The following is a 13,597-nucleotide window of genomic DNA, read 5'->3' as shown; positions in this document are numbered from 1 at the left end:
GTAACGGGGATGGACCTCCTGGATCTCTACTACAGTAACAGAGATGGACCTCCTGGATCTCTGCTACAGTAACAGAGGTGGACCTCCTGGGTCTCTGCTACAGTAATGGGGATGGACCTCCTGGATCTCTACTACAGTAACAGAGATGGACCTCCTGGATCTCTGCTACAGTAACAGAGATGGACCTCCTGGATCTCTGCTACAGTAACAGAGATGGACCTCCTGGATCTCTGCTACAGTAACAGAGATGGACCTCCTGGATCTCTGCTACAGTAACAGAGATGGACCTCCTGGATCTCTGCTACAGTAACAGAGATGGACCTCCTGAATCTCTACTACAGTAACAGAGATGGACCTCCTGGATCTCTGCTACAGTAACAGGGAAGGACCTCCTGGATCTCTGCTACAGTAACAGAGATGGATTTTCTGGATCTCTGCTACAGTAACAGGGGTGGACCTCCTGGATCTCTACTACAGTAACAGGGATGGACCTCCTGGATCTCTGCTACAGTAACAGAGATGGACCTCCTGGATCTCTGCTACAGTAACAGAGATGGACCTCCTGGATCTCTGCTACAGTAACAGGGGTGGACCTCCTGGGTCTCTGCTACAGTAACAGGGATGGACCTCCTGGATCTCTGCTACAGTAACAGGGATGGACCTCCTGGATCTCTGCTACAGTAACAGGGATGGACCTCCTGGATCTCTGCTACAGTAACAGGGATGGACCTCCTGGATCTCTGCTACAGTAACAGGGATGGACCTCCTGGGTCTCTGCCAGTCTGCTACAGTAGCAGACATGTAGCTTTTTTTTTCTATGGGTCATGTTCTAAGGAGCCATGTGCCGTTATTAAGCGGAACAGTTGATTTGGCTCCTTGAGTGAGTAGTCATGCTGTACTTCCCTCCGTAGGTAAATGACACACATGACATTACAATGGAACGATTTGATTAGTGTAATGTTAGCTAGCTACATAGTTGACTTTGTATCAAAGATAAAGGTGTAGTATAGAGAAACTATCGAGGTTAGCTAGCCAGCTACATTCGTTTGCAGCGACGCCGTTTTTTCAAACAAAGTCAACACTGCAGCCATTGCTAGCTAGCCAACACTACCAGCTAGCAGTACTGTAGCAACTAAATACAATATCATTTTAGTCAATGAGAATTTTGCAACACAAATTTCTGAACATTTGAGATGTGTAGTCCACTTGTGTAGCTAGCATGACTGACTTTGTGCTAGCTAGCCAACGTTTAATTATTTATGCGTTATGAAAGGAACTAGACACGGACACGAATGATCTGTTTAGTGTGTTAACACACTATTGGTAGTTTGTTGTAACCAAGTATTGGTGCTAAACCGTGTGTTATTGGATGCTAGCATGCTAGTTAACTATGGCGTCATAGGATACGGTGCCCTGGGCGGTTTTCATGGAAGAATATTGTACCAAGTTAGCTAGCTGAATAAACTAAGTTAGAGTCTATTCCTAGAAAACATTGAACTGTTGTAGTTTACAACAATTATAATTTCTAAAGTGGAAGTTGGGAGAGTTATATTTGAGTGTTTCAGTGAAAGGTAAGTGAGGGAGGCCCCACTCTCTAGCTTCCCCAGATGTTTAGTTCATTTTATTCCGATCTCTTTTGCATTATTGTAGCCTTTTCTGTAGCCTGTCAACTATATGTCTGTCTATCCCTGTTCTCTCCTCTCTGCACAGGCCATACAAACGCTTCACACCGCGTGGCTGCTGCTACTCTTATCTGGTGGTCCCTGCGCGCACGACCCACGTGGAGTTCCAGGTCTCCGGCAGCCTCTGGAACTGCCGTTCTGCGGCCAACAAGGCAGAGTTCATCAGCCTATGCTACCCTCCAGTCCCTCGACTTCTTGGCGCTGACGGAAACATGGATTACCACAGAAAACACGCTACACCTACTGCTCTTTCCTCGTCTGATCATGTGTTCTCCCATACCCCGAGAGCATCTGGTCAGCGCGGCGGTGGCACAGGAATCCTCATCTCTCCCAAGTGGACATTCTCTCTTTTCCCCCTGACCCATCTGTCTATCTCCTCATTTGAATTCCATGCTGTCACAGTCACTAGCCCATTCAAGCTTAACATCCTTATCATTTATCGCCCTCCAGGTTCCCTTGGAGAGTTCATCAATGAGCATGATGCCTTGATAAGTTCCTTTCCTGAGGATGGCTCACCCCTCACAGTTCTGGGTGACTTTAACCTCCCTACGTCTGCCTTTGACTCATTTCTCTCTGCCTCCTTCTTTCCACTCCTTTCCTCTTTTGACCTCACCCTCTCACCGTCCCCCCCTACTCACAAGGCAGGCAATACGCTTGACCTCATCTTTACTAGATGCTGTTCTTCTACTAATCTCACTGCAACTCCCCTCCATGTCTCCGACCACTACTTTGTATCCTTTTCTCTCTTGCTCTCCTCCAACACTACTCACTCGGCCCCTACTCAGATGGTAATGTGCCGTCGCAACCTTTGCTCTCTCTCTCCCGCTACTCTCTCCTCTTCCATCCTATCATCTCTTCCCTCTGCTAAATGTCCTTCTCCCTCCGATCTCCTGATTCTGCCTCCTCAACCCTCCTCTCATCCCTTTCTGAATCTTTTGACTCTCTATGTCCCCTATCCTCCCGGCCGGCTCGGTCCTCCCCTCTTGCTGTAGCTCAGTTGGTAGAGCATTGCGCTTGCAACGCCAGGGTTGTGGGTTCGATTCCTACGGGGGGCCAGTATGAAAAAATGAATGCACTCACTAACTGTAAGTCGCTCTGGATAAGAGCGTCTGCTAAATGACTAAAATCTTAATCTAAATCTGCTCCGTGGATGACGACTCATTGCGAGCTCACAGAACAGGGCTCTGGGCAACCTGCCCGCTTGACCCTATCCCACGCTCAAGGTCCTAAACGATATTATAACCGCGATCGATAAAAGACAGTACTGCGCAGCCATCTTCATCGACTCTGTCAACCACCGCATTCTTATTGGCAGACTAAATAGCCTTGGTTTCTCAAATGACTGCCTCGCCTGGTTCACCAACTACTTCTCAGATAGAGTTAAATGTGTCAAATCGGAGGGCCTGTTGTCTGGACCTCTGACAGTCTCTATGGGGGTGCCACAGGGTTCAATTCTCGGGCCGGCTCTATTCTCTGTGTATATCAATGATGTCGCTCTTGCTGCTGGTGACGCTCTGATACACCTCTATGCGGACGACACCATTTTGTATACATCTGGCCCTTTATTGGACACTGTGTTAACAAACCTCCAAACGAGCTTCAACGCCATACAATACTCCTTCCGTAGCCTCCAACTGCTCTTAAACACTAGTAAAACTAAATGCATGCTCTTCAACCGAACGCTGCTTGCACCCGCCCACCCGACTAGAATCACTACTCTCGGCGGGTCTGACCTACAGTATGTGGACAACTACAAATACCTAGGTGTCTGGTTAGACTGTAAACTCTCCTTCCAGACTCACATTAAGCATCTCCAATAAAAAAATTGATCTAGAATCGGCTTCCTATTTCGCAACAAAGCCTCCTTCACTCATGCTGCCAAACATGCCCTCGTAAAACTGACTATCCTACCGATCCTTGACTTCGGCGATAGCCTCCAACACTCTACTCAGCAAATTGGATGTAGTCTATCACAGTGCCATCCGTTTTGTCACCAAAGCCCCATATACTACCAACCATTGTGACCTGTACGCTCTTGTTGGCTGGCCCTCACTACATATTAGTCACCAAACCCACTGGCTCCAGGTCATCTATAAATCACTGCTAGGCAAATCCCCGTCTTATCTTAGCTCACTGGTCACCATAGCAACACCCACCCGTAGTCTGCGCTCCAGCAGGTATATCTCACTGGTCACCCCCAAAGCCAACACCTCCTTTGGCCGCCATTCCTTCCAGTTCTCTGCTGCCAATGACTGGAACGAACTGCAAAAATCTCTGAAGCTGGAGACTCTTATCTCCCTCACTAACTTTAAGCATCAGTTGTCAGAGCAGCTTCCGATCACTACACCTGTACACAGCCATTCTGAAATTAGCCCACCCAACTACCTCTTCCCCATATTGTTATTTATTTAGCTAATTTGCATCCCAGTATCTCTATTTGCACATCATCTTTTGCACATCTATCATTCCAGTATTAATACGAAATTGTAATTATTTTGCACTATGGCCTATTTATTGCCTTACCTCCATAACTTACTACATTCGCACACACTGTATATATATTTTCTGTTGTATTTTTGACTTTATGTTTTGTTTACCCCATATGTAACTCTGTGTTGTTGTTTTTATTGCACTGCTTTGCTTTATCTTGGCCAGGTCGCAGTTGTAAATGAGAACTTGTTCTCAACTGGCTTACCTGGTTAATTAAAGGTGAAATAAAATAAAATAAAAAATCCCCTCCTCTCTTCTCCAGACCATTTCTGGAGACCTTCTCCCTTACCTCACCTCGCTCATCAACTCATCCTTGACCGCTGGCTATGTCCCTTCCGTCTTCAAGAGAGCGAGAGTTGCACCCCTCCTCAAAAAACCTACACTCGATCCCTCCGATGTCAACATTTACATTACATTTTACATTTTAGTCATTTAGCAGACAACAACTACAGACCAGTATCCCTTCTTTCTTTTCTCTCCAAAACTCTTGAGCATGCCGTCTCTAGCCAACTCTCCTGCTATCTCTCTCAGAATTACCTTCTTGATCCAAACCAGTCAGGTTTCAAGACTGGTCATTCAACTGCGACTGTTCTTCTCTGTGTCACGGAGGCTCTCCGCACTGCTAAAGCTAAATCTCTCTCCTCTGCTCTTATCCTTCTAGACCTATTCGCTGCCTTTGATACTGTGAACCATCAGATCCTCCTCTCCACCCTCTCCTTGTTGGGCATCTCCGGCACTGCTCACTCTTGGATTGCGTCCTACCTGACAGGTCGCTCCTACCAGGTGGCGTGGCGAGAATCTGTCTCCGCACCACGTGCTCTCACCACTGGTGTCCCCCAGGGCTCAGTTCTAGGCCGTCTCCTATTCTCTCTATACACCAAGTCACTTAGCTCTGTCATATCCTCACATGGTCTCTCCTATCATTGATACGCAGACGACACACAATTCATTTTCTCCTTTCCCCCTTCATTTTCATGATAACCATGATAACCACCTGATAACCAGGTGGCGAATCGCATCTCTGCATGTCTGGCAGACATATCAGCGTGGATGTCGGATCACCACCTCAAGCTGAACCTCGGCAAGACGGAGCTGCTCTTCCTCCCGGAGAAGGACTGCCCGCTCCATGATCTCGCCATCACGGTTGACAACTCCGTTGTGTCCTCCTCCCAGAGTGCGAAGATCCTTGGTGTGACCCTGGACAACACCCTGTCGTTCTCCGCTAACATCAAGGCGGTGACCCGATCCTGTAGGTTCATGCTCTACAACATTCGGAGAGTACGACCCTGCCTTACACAGGAAGCGGCACAGGTCCTAATCCAGGCACTTGTCATCTCCCGTCTGGATTACTGCAACTCGCTGTTGGCTGGGCCATTAAACCCCTACAATTTATCCAGAACGCTGCAGCCCGTCTGGTGTTCAACCTTCCCAAGTTCTCTCATGTCACCCCGCTCCTCCGCACACTCCACTGGCTTCCAGTTGAAGCTCGCATCTACTACAAAACCATGGTGCTTGCCTACGGAGCTGTGAGGGGAACGGCACCTCCTTACCTTCAGGCTCTGATCAAACCCTACACCCAAACGAGGGCACTACGTTCATCCACCTCTGGTCTGCTAGCCCCTACTTCTACGGAAGCACAGTTCCCGCTCAGCCTAGTCAAAGCTATTTGCTGCTCTGGCACCCCAATGGTGGTACAAGCTCCCCCACGACGCCAGGACAGCGGAGTCACTGACCACCTTCGGAGACACTTGAAACCCTACCTCTTTAAGGAATACCTGGAATAGTCTAACAGTAATCCTTCTACACCCCCCCCCCAGTGGTGGTTGTCCCACTGGCTATCCTAAGTTGAATGCACCAATTTGTAAGTCGCTCTGGATAAGAGCGTCTGCTAAATGACTTAAATGTAAATGTAAATGTAGGTACAGTAACACCATGAGGCGTTTTCACGCACAATTACCCCCCAAATTACTCTTAGTCCCTTATCCCCCATTGAACCTCTCACAGGGATAATGAAGGTGTTTAAATTTGATCCCCCAGGTCATTTTTGTACAGTAGGTGTTCTCAGTCAACTGAACTAGGAAAATAAGAAACGTGTGGATTGTGAAATATAAATGTTTTTGGGCAGTTGTATATCTGATGTTGGTTATGAGAGGTACTGTGTTATGTCGGGTCAATTACTTTGGCATGTATTCTACACTTATCGTTGTGATTGTAGTCTGTCCAGACTCTTACCATACTGACCTGACTAGCTCCATACGCTCTGTGTTTGCTAAACTGAGAGAAATATGCAGCTCACATCTGCTGAGATCTATGCCTCCCTTCTCCTCTCTGTTTCATCTCTCTGTGTTTATGTATCTAGAGACAGAGTTAACACTGACAAAATGGACTCTTCTTGAAGTGAAATCATGTAGATTTATTATTGTTGGCTGAGTGGAGTCGATCAGCATCTGTACGACTGGATGACTTCAGCTGGGTTCCTGATCCAGTTTACTTACAGCAGAGACTGGTTATAGTGTGAGGGCTGACTGGTCAGATTGTGGGCCGACTGGGCAGGTTTCACACTAATCTCCAAAAGGCTTAACAGGAGTAGACGGTTGGACTGTGTAGGGCTTTTCAGTGGAACTGTCTGTCTGCCTGTGTGTAGGGTAATTCAGTGGAACTGTCTGTCTGTCCGTCCATCTGTCTGTATACTTATCTTAGTGGTTCCCTCTCTGCAGAGTATCTGTCTGAGTTCCTGTCTGCACACACCACTGAGGACTTCTTACATACAGCAAATCTTCTTGTAAAAACCCCAGACTGTTTTCAGTTTTTCACAGGAAGAACAGATGGCTGTTTGAGCTCTGCTCTCTCCATCTGCTGCTGCAGGAGATGCACAGAACTACTGATCCTACACACACCTTCTTATTACTGAACCTCAGCTCTATACTACTCAACCGGAAATAGCACACACATACACACACACGCTTATTGAAGTGGTGTCTTTTTATTTTTGTCCAATTTTGTAATATGTTTTTGTATGTTTTTATATGATCTTAATAATATATATATATATATATATATATATATATACAACTATAGTTTCAACCTGTATACCATCTGCTATGAAATGAGCATCATGTTGGCTATAATGTGTGTCTAATGCATTCTGAGGTACAGATGATTTCACTAGGAAGCAATAAACAAAGAAATGACGGGAAACAGTGTTTGACTCTTCTGTCATATAGTCATGAGATACATGTGTTTTATATGAGTGTGTCTCATGTGTTTTATATAAGCCTGTTTGTTTGTTATAGACTAAAGCTGAAAATTACAACCTTAGTTTTTTTACCAGTCCAGAATGTTCCTGTGTGGTGATTGTGAAGAGAATATCACACACACACGGACATGTCATATCTGATCTCTCCTCCGCTTGAAAGAGCCCTGCAAGTCAGAGTGTTGAATAAAATTCAACTTCCTATGCTGCTCGTTGGGTGTTGGTCCCTGTTCAGGTCACTCCTTGTTTACAGGTTAGCCTATTATTTTACAGACTTGTCTAAAATGTTGGTCTGCAGGTTTGTTTCTTCATCACTTCACCTCACATCGAAATAAAGTCCTGTATAAGTGTGTGCCTGCATAAGAACAGCATGCGCAAGTGAGTGCTGCAGAACAGTCTTGTGGGGGTGCGGGTACCAGTTAGTTTAATAAGGCTCTAACGGTCCTAAACACTCCTTACTGCTTCAGGACCTGTCACTAACTGATTTATCAACTTTCATTACTTCCATTACTCACTATGGGCCCATAGTGGGTCTGCTATGTGTCCTACACACACACACACACACACACACACACACACACACACACACACACACACACACACACACACACACACACACACACACACACACACACACACACACACACACACACACAGCCCCTGTGCAGCATCAGGCCCTGAGCTGCTGTCCCTGTAATTTATGTTAGTGTTTCCCAGTGGAGCAGATCTCAGTGGAAACTTAGTTAAAGACTCCCTGGCCTCCAATCTGGCCAGTCTACCTCATTAGAACACTATTTACCTGTTTAACATTAGTGGCTACGCTTTGCCACAGTTATAAAGTCAGTCAATCATGTTGGACGTTACAGACCACCAAATGTATATTATTTCTCTGAGTTGGCTGAGTTATGAGATGGCAGTGGAGTGGTGTGTGATGCAGTAAAAGCATTGTGCAGCAGTTTTATACCTGACTGTAAATCCTGAGAGAGTGGAACCATGTGGTTGGCAGAGTGCTTGGTGAGAGAGAGAGAGCATGGCCACAGCAGCCTGTAACCTGGGCATTCACTCCTTATTAATGAAGGGGACTGGGTCTGGTACTGAGCTCTGTCTCTCCCTCTACTCCCCTATAGTGCAGAACGAGAGAGACTAAGGGCTCTTTTCAATCGATAGGGCTGAAGAGCCGTCTTTATAGCGCGATTGACAATTAAAGGCAATGTTCCCGCGGTCACAGAGACTGCATTCACAGTAAACACTGCATATGTCGTCTCAATCGGAAATCACCGTTACATTTTAACACAGATCTTCTGCGATACTGATTGAATCCAGTCCTAACAGACAGTAACTAGTTGATACAGCACTAGTTTAACACATTAGTCCTCAGATGCCCTGTCCTCTCCTGCCTTTGCTCCTTATGTAAGCGATCTGTCATTGTGCTGTAGTGTCAGATAAAAGCTTGCTTAGATGAAGTATGCATGATAGAAAGCCCTCTATAGCTGGTGAATGACATTTTAGTCATTTAGCAGACACGCTTATCCAGAGCGATTAGGGTTAAGTGCATTGCTCAAGAGAACATTGGCAGAATAGTCACCTAGTCGGCTTGGGGATTCAAACCAGCAACCTTTCAGTTACTGGTCCAACGCTCTTAACCACTAGGCTACCTGCCGTGTAGTGAGCATGTTCTTCCTCTTACACTGAACAAAAATATAAACGCAGTGTGTAAAGTGTTGGTCCCATGTTTCATGAGCTGAAATAAAAGATCCCAGAAATTGTCCATACGTCCAAAAATATTATTTATCTAAAATCTTGTGCACAAATTTGTTTATATCCCTGTTGGTGTGGCATATCAAGAAGCTGATTAAACGGCATGATCATTACACAGTTACACCTTGTGCTGGGGACAATAAAAGGCCACTCTAAAATGAGCAGTTTTGTCACATAACACAATGCCACAGATGTCTCAAGTTTTGATGGAGAGTGCAATTGGCATGCTGACTGCAGCAATGTCCACCAGAGCTGTTGCCAGATAATTTAATGTTCATTTCTCTACCATAAGCCACCTCAAACATCGTTTTAGAGAATTTGTCAGTACGTCCAACCGGCCTTACAACCGCAAACCACGTATAACCACTCCAGTCCAGGCCACCTGGACAGCTGATGAAACTGTGGGTTTGCACAACCGAAGAATTTATGCACAAACTGTCAGAAACAGAGACGAGATCCTGAGGTCCATTGTCGTGCCATTCATCTGCCACAATCACTTCATATTTCAGCATGATAATACACAGCCCCATGTCGCAAGGATCTGTACACAATTCCTGGAAGCTGAAAATGTCCCAGTTCTTCCATGGCCTGCATATTCCCCAGACAAGTCACCCATTGAGCATGTTTGGGATGCTCAGGATCGACGTGTATGACAGCGTGATCCAGTTCCCGCCAATATCCAGCAACTTTGCACAGCCATTGTATCACGACTCAGGATATGACCCAGATGCAGACACAGGAGGCATATGGTTCAGTTCTCAGATAATTTATTATAATGGGGGGCAGGCAAAGGGCAGGTCGAGGACAGGCAGAGGTTCGTAACCAGGTCAGAGTCCAACAGGTACAGGACGGCAGACAGGCTCAGGGTCAGGGCAGGCAGAAGTTCATAAACCAGGTTAGAATCAGGCAGGTACAGAACAGCAGGCAGGCTCAGGGCAGGCAGAAAGGTCAGAACCGGAAAGGCTAGAAACAAAAAACTAGAGAGCAGTGAAAACCAGGAAACACGCTGGGACGACCTGACAAAACAAGACGAACTGGCAACAGACAAACAGAAACACAGGTATAAATACACTGGGGATAATGAGGGGAAATGGGAGACACCTGGTGGGGGTGGAGACAAGCACAAGACAGGTGAAACAGATCAGGGTGTGACACATTGAAGAGGAGTGGGACAACGTTCCACATGCCACAATCAACAGCCTGATCAACTCTATGCAAAGGAGATGTGTCGCGCTGCATGAGGCAAATGTGGTCACACCAGATACTGACTGGTTTTCTGACCCATGACCCTACATTTTTTTTAAAGGTATATGTGACCAACAGATGCACATCTGTATTCCCAGTCATGTGAAATCCATACATTAGGGCCTAATGAATTTATTTTACTTGACTGATTTCCTTATATGAACTATAACTCAGTAATGTAAAAAAAATGTGTTGTATGTTGTGTTTATATTTGTTTCAGTGTAGCTTTCTCTATGCTGCTGCATACCTTGGCTGGCTGAAGAGAATAAAGTGTTTCCCATATTTGTCTGAGAGTGATTAATGACATCCGCAGTGTTGGATGTGTCCCTGCACGTTCTGGGATTAGACATCACTGGGCCTTCATTATATCATCAATAGATAGTACTGTACCAACATTAGGATATAGGATGTCACTGTTCTAGCAACAAAGATATAGGATGTATGAGAGATATAAAACTAGCTCAGGATTTGGAGCCCTGTTTAAGGAATAAGTATTTAATTATGGAAAGTGTGTGTGTGTGTGTGTGTGTTAGCAGGTACAGTAGCTGTATGAAGCTTAACTGTTTGTTGGCACTCCCTGCCCTCAGGAGTCCAACTCTCTCTCATCTCGCTACACTCACGCCAAGCCAAGCGCTAATAACTGGCCCTCAGGGGCCTGACACACACACACACACACACACACACATTCTCTCTATCTGAGCTGTTAGAAATCTGATGATCCAAGTCTACTCCAGCCTAGTCACCTCTGACAGTCTATTCTCTGTACACCTCACATCTCAGGCCAGCAGAGAGATGAACGCCATTATTTATCACAAACGATGGCTGTGTGATGTCTTGGCAGAGAGACTGGCATGGCAGACCCTGGTTATTGTACAGATGATGCTCCAAGGTCTGACGTCATGATGTCATACTGAAATAGATATAGAGTAACCAGATTTCTACCAGTGCCCAGTTGTAGTGTAAACCTCTCTAGTAATCTGAGATATATGGTAATCAGCTGTTCCAACAGATTCCTCTTCTTTGAGAGAATAGTTTGATTGACCACAGAAACATTACATCCTTTATGTAAACAACGAGGGAAAAGGAGTGGTATTATTTTTAGAATAACATTACTGTTACCAAAACCATTATCCAAAAATATCATTTTATCTGTTTACTGTAAATAAATAATAACTTGGACTTTTTAAATGTATACTTCTTTATTGATGCATACAGTATGTACAATAATAAGTTATATATACATTTACACTTGTTTCCATAAAATTGTTTTTGTTTCCATTCTTTCTAAGGTCTAGTCTGTGGAGTGTTGTGATCCTGAGGTAAGAGGACCAGGTTCTGCACATTCAGTACAGTCAGTCATCTTCTGTCACTAAACTACCTACCTAAACCACTAGCCTTCTGTTGATGCTGTGTTTGGATTGAAATGAACAAGGATAAACTAAAAGAAGCTGTTATGGATATGTGCTAAATGATGCACATTGTACATGCACACTTATGATTCATATACACTACCGGAGTCCAGCCCCTTTAAACGCGGCTAACTTGAAACACCAGAGCAGTGAAGACACACTGAGGGATGGGAGCGTGCCTCCCCAGTCACTCGACAGAAAAAGCATACATGGAGGTATAGAAAGGCACTGTTAAAACACTATAAACCAAACACTCAGGAGGCTTCTCTTGTTTCTAAAATGTCTGTAGCTCGGAGCTTATCACCATTAACTGATACAGTGGTGTGAAGAAGTGTTTGCCCCCTTCCTGATTTGTTATTTGTTTGCATGTTTGTCACACTTAAATGTTTCAGATCATCAAACAAATGTAAATATTAGTCAAAGATAACACAAGTAAACACAAAATGCAGTTTTGAAATGAAGGTTGTTATTATCAAGGGAAAACAATATCCAAACCTACATGGCCCTGTGTGAAAAAGTGTTTGCCCCCCTGTTATAACACAACTCAACTGTGGTTTATCACACCTGAGTTAAATTCCTCTAGCCACACCCAGGCCTGATTACTGCCACACCTGTTCTCAATCAAGGAATCACTTAAATAGGACCTGCCTGACAAAGTGAAGTAGACCAAAATATCCTCAAAAGCTAGACATCATGCAGTGATCCAAAGAAATTCAGGAACAAATGAGAAAGAAAGTAATTGAGATCCATCAGTCTGTAAAAGGTTATAAAGCCATTTCTAAAGCTTTGGGACTCCAGCGAGAGCCATTATCCACAAATGGCGAAAACATGGAACAGTGGTGAACCTTCCCAGGAGTGGCCGGCCGACCAAAATTACCCCAAGAGCGCAGCGACAACTCATCCAAGAGGTCACAAAAGACCCCACAACAACATCCAAAGAGCTGCAGGCCTCACTTGCCTTAGTTAAAGTCAGTGTTCATGACTCCACCATAAGAAAGAGACTGGGCAAAAATGGCCTGCATGGCAGAGTTCCAAGACGAAAACCACTGCTGAGCAAAAATAACATTAAGGCTCGTCTCATTTTTGCCAGAAAACATGTTGATGATCCCCAAGACCTTTGGGAAAATACTCTGTGGACTGACGAGACAAAAGTTGAACTTTTTGGAAGGTGTGTGTCCCATTACATCTGGCGTAAAAGTAACACCGCATTTCAGAAAAATAACATCATACCAACAGTAAAATATGGTGGTGGTAGTGTGATGGTCTGGGCCTGTTTTGCTGCTTCAGGACCTGGAAGACTTGCTGTGATAAATGGAACCATGAATTCTGCTGTCTACCAAAAAATGAAGGAGAATGTCCGGCCATCTGTTCGTGACCTCAAGCTGAAGCGAACTTGGGGTCTGCAGCAGGACAATGATCCAAAACACACCAGCAAGTCCAGCTCTGAATGGCTGAAGAAAAACTAAATGAAGACTTTGGAGTGGCCTAGTCAAAGTCCTGACCTGAATCCTATTGAGATGCTGTGGCATGACCTTAAAAAGACAGTTCATGCTCGAAAACCCTCCAATGTTGCTGAATTACAACAATTCTGCAAAGATGAGTGGGCCAAAATTCCTCCACAGCGCTGTAAAAGACTCATTGCAAGTTATCGCAAACGCTTGATTGCAGTTGTTGCTGCTAAGGGTGGCCCAACCAGTTATTAGGTTGTAGGGAGCAATCACTTTTTCACACAGGGCCATGTGGGTTTGGATTTTGTTTTC

Source organism: Coregonus lavaretus, assembly GCF_964263955.1.
Source record: "Coregonus lavaretus genome assembly, chromosome: 5".
Classification (NCBI taxonomy): domain Eukaryota; kingdom Metazoa; phylum Chordata; class Actinopteri; order Salmoniformes; family Salmonidae; genus Coregonus; species Coregonus lavaretus.
This window is presented reverse-complemented; position numbering follows the sequence as displayed.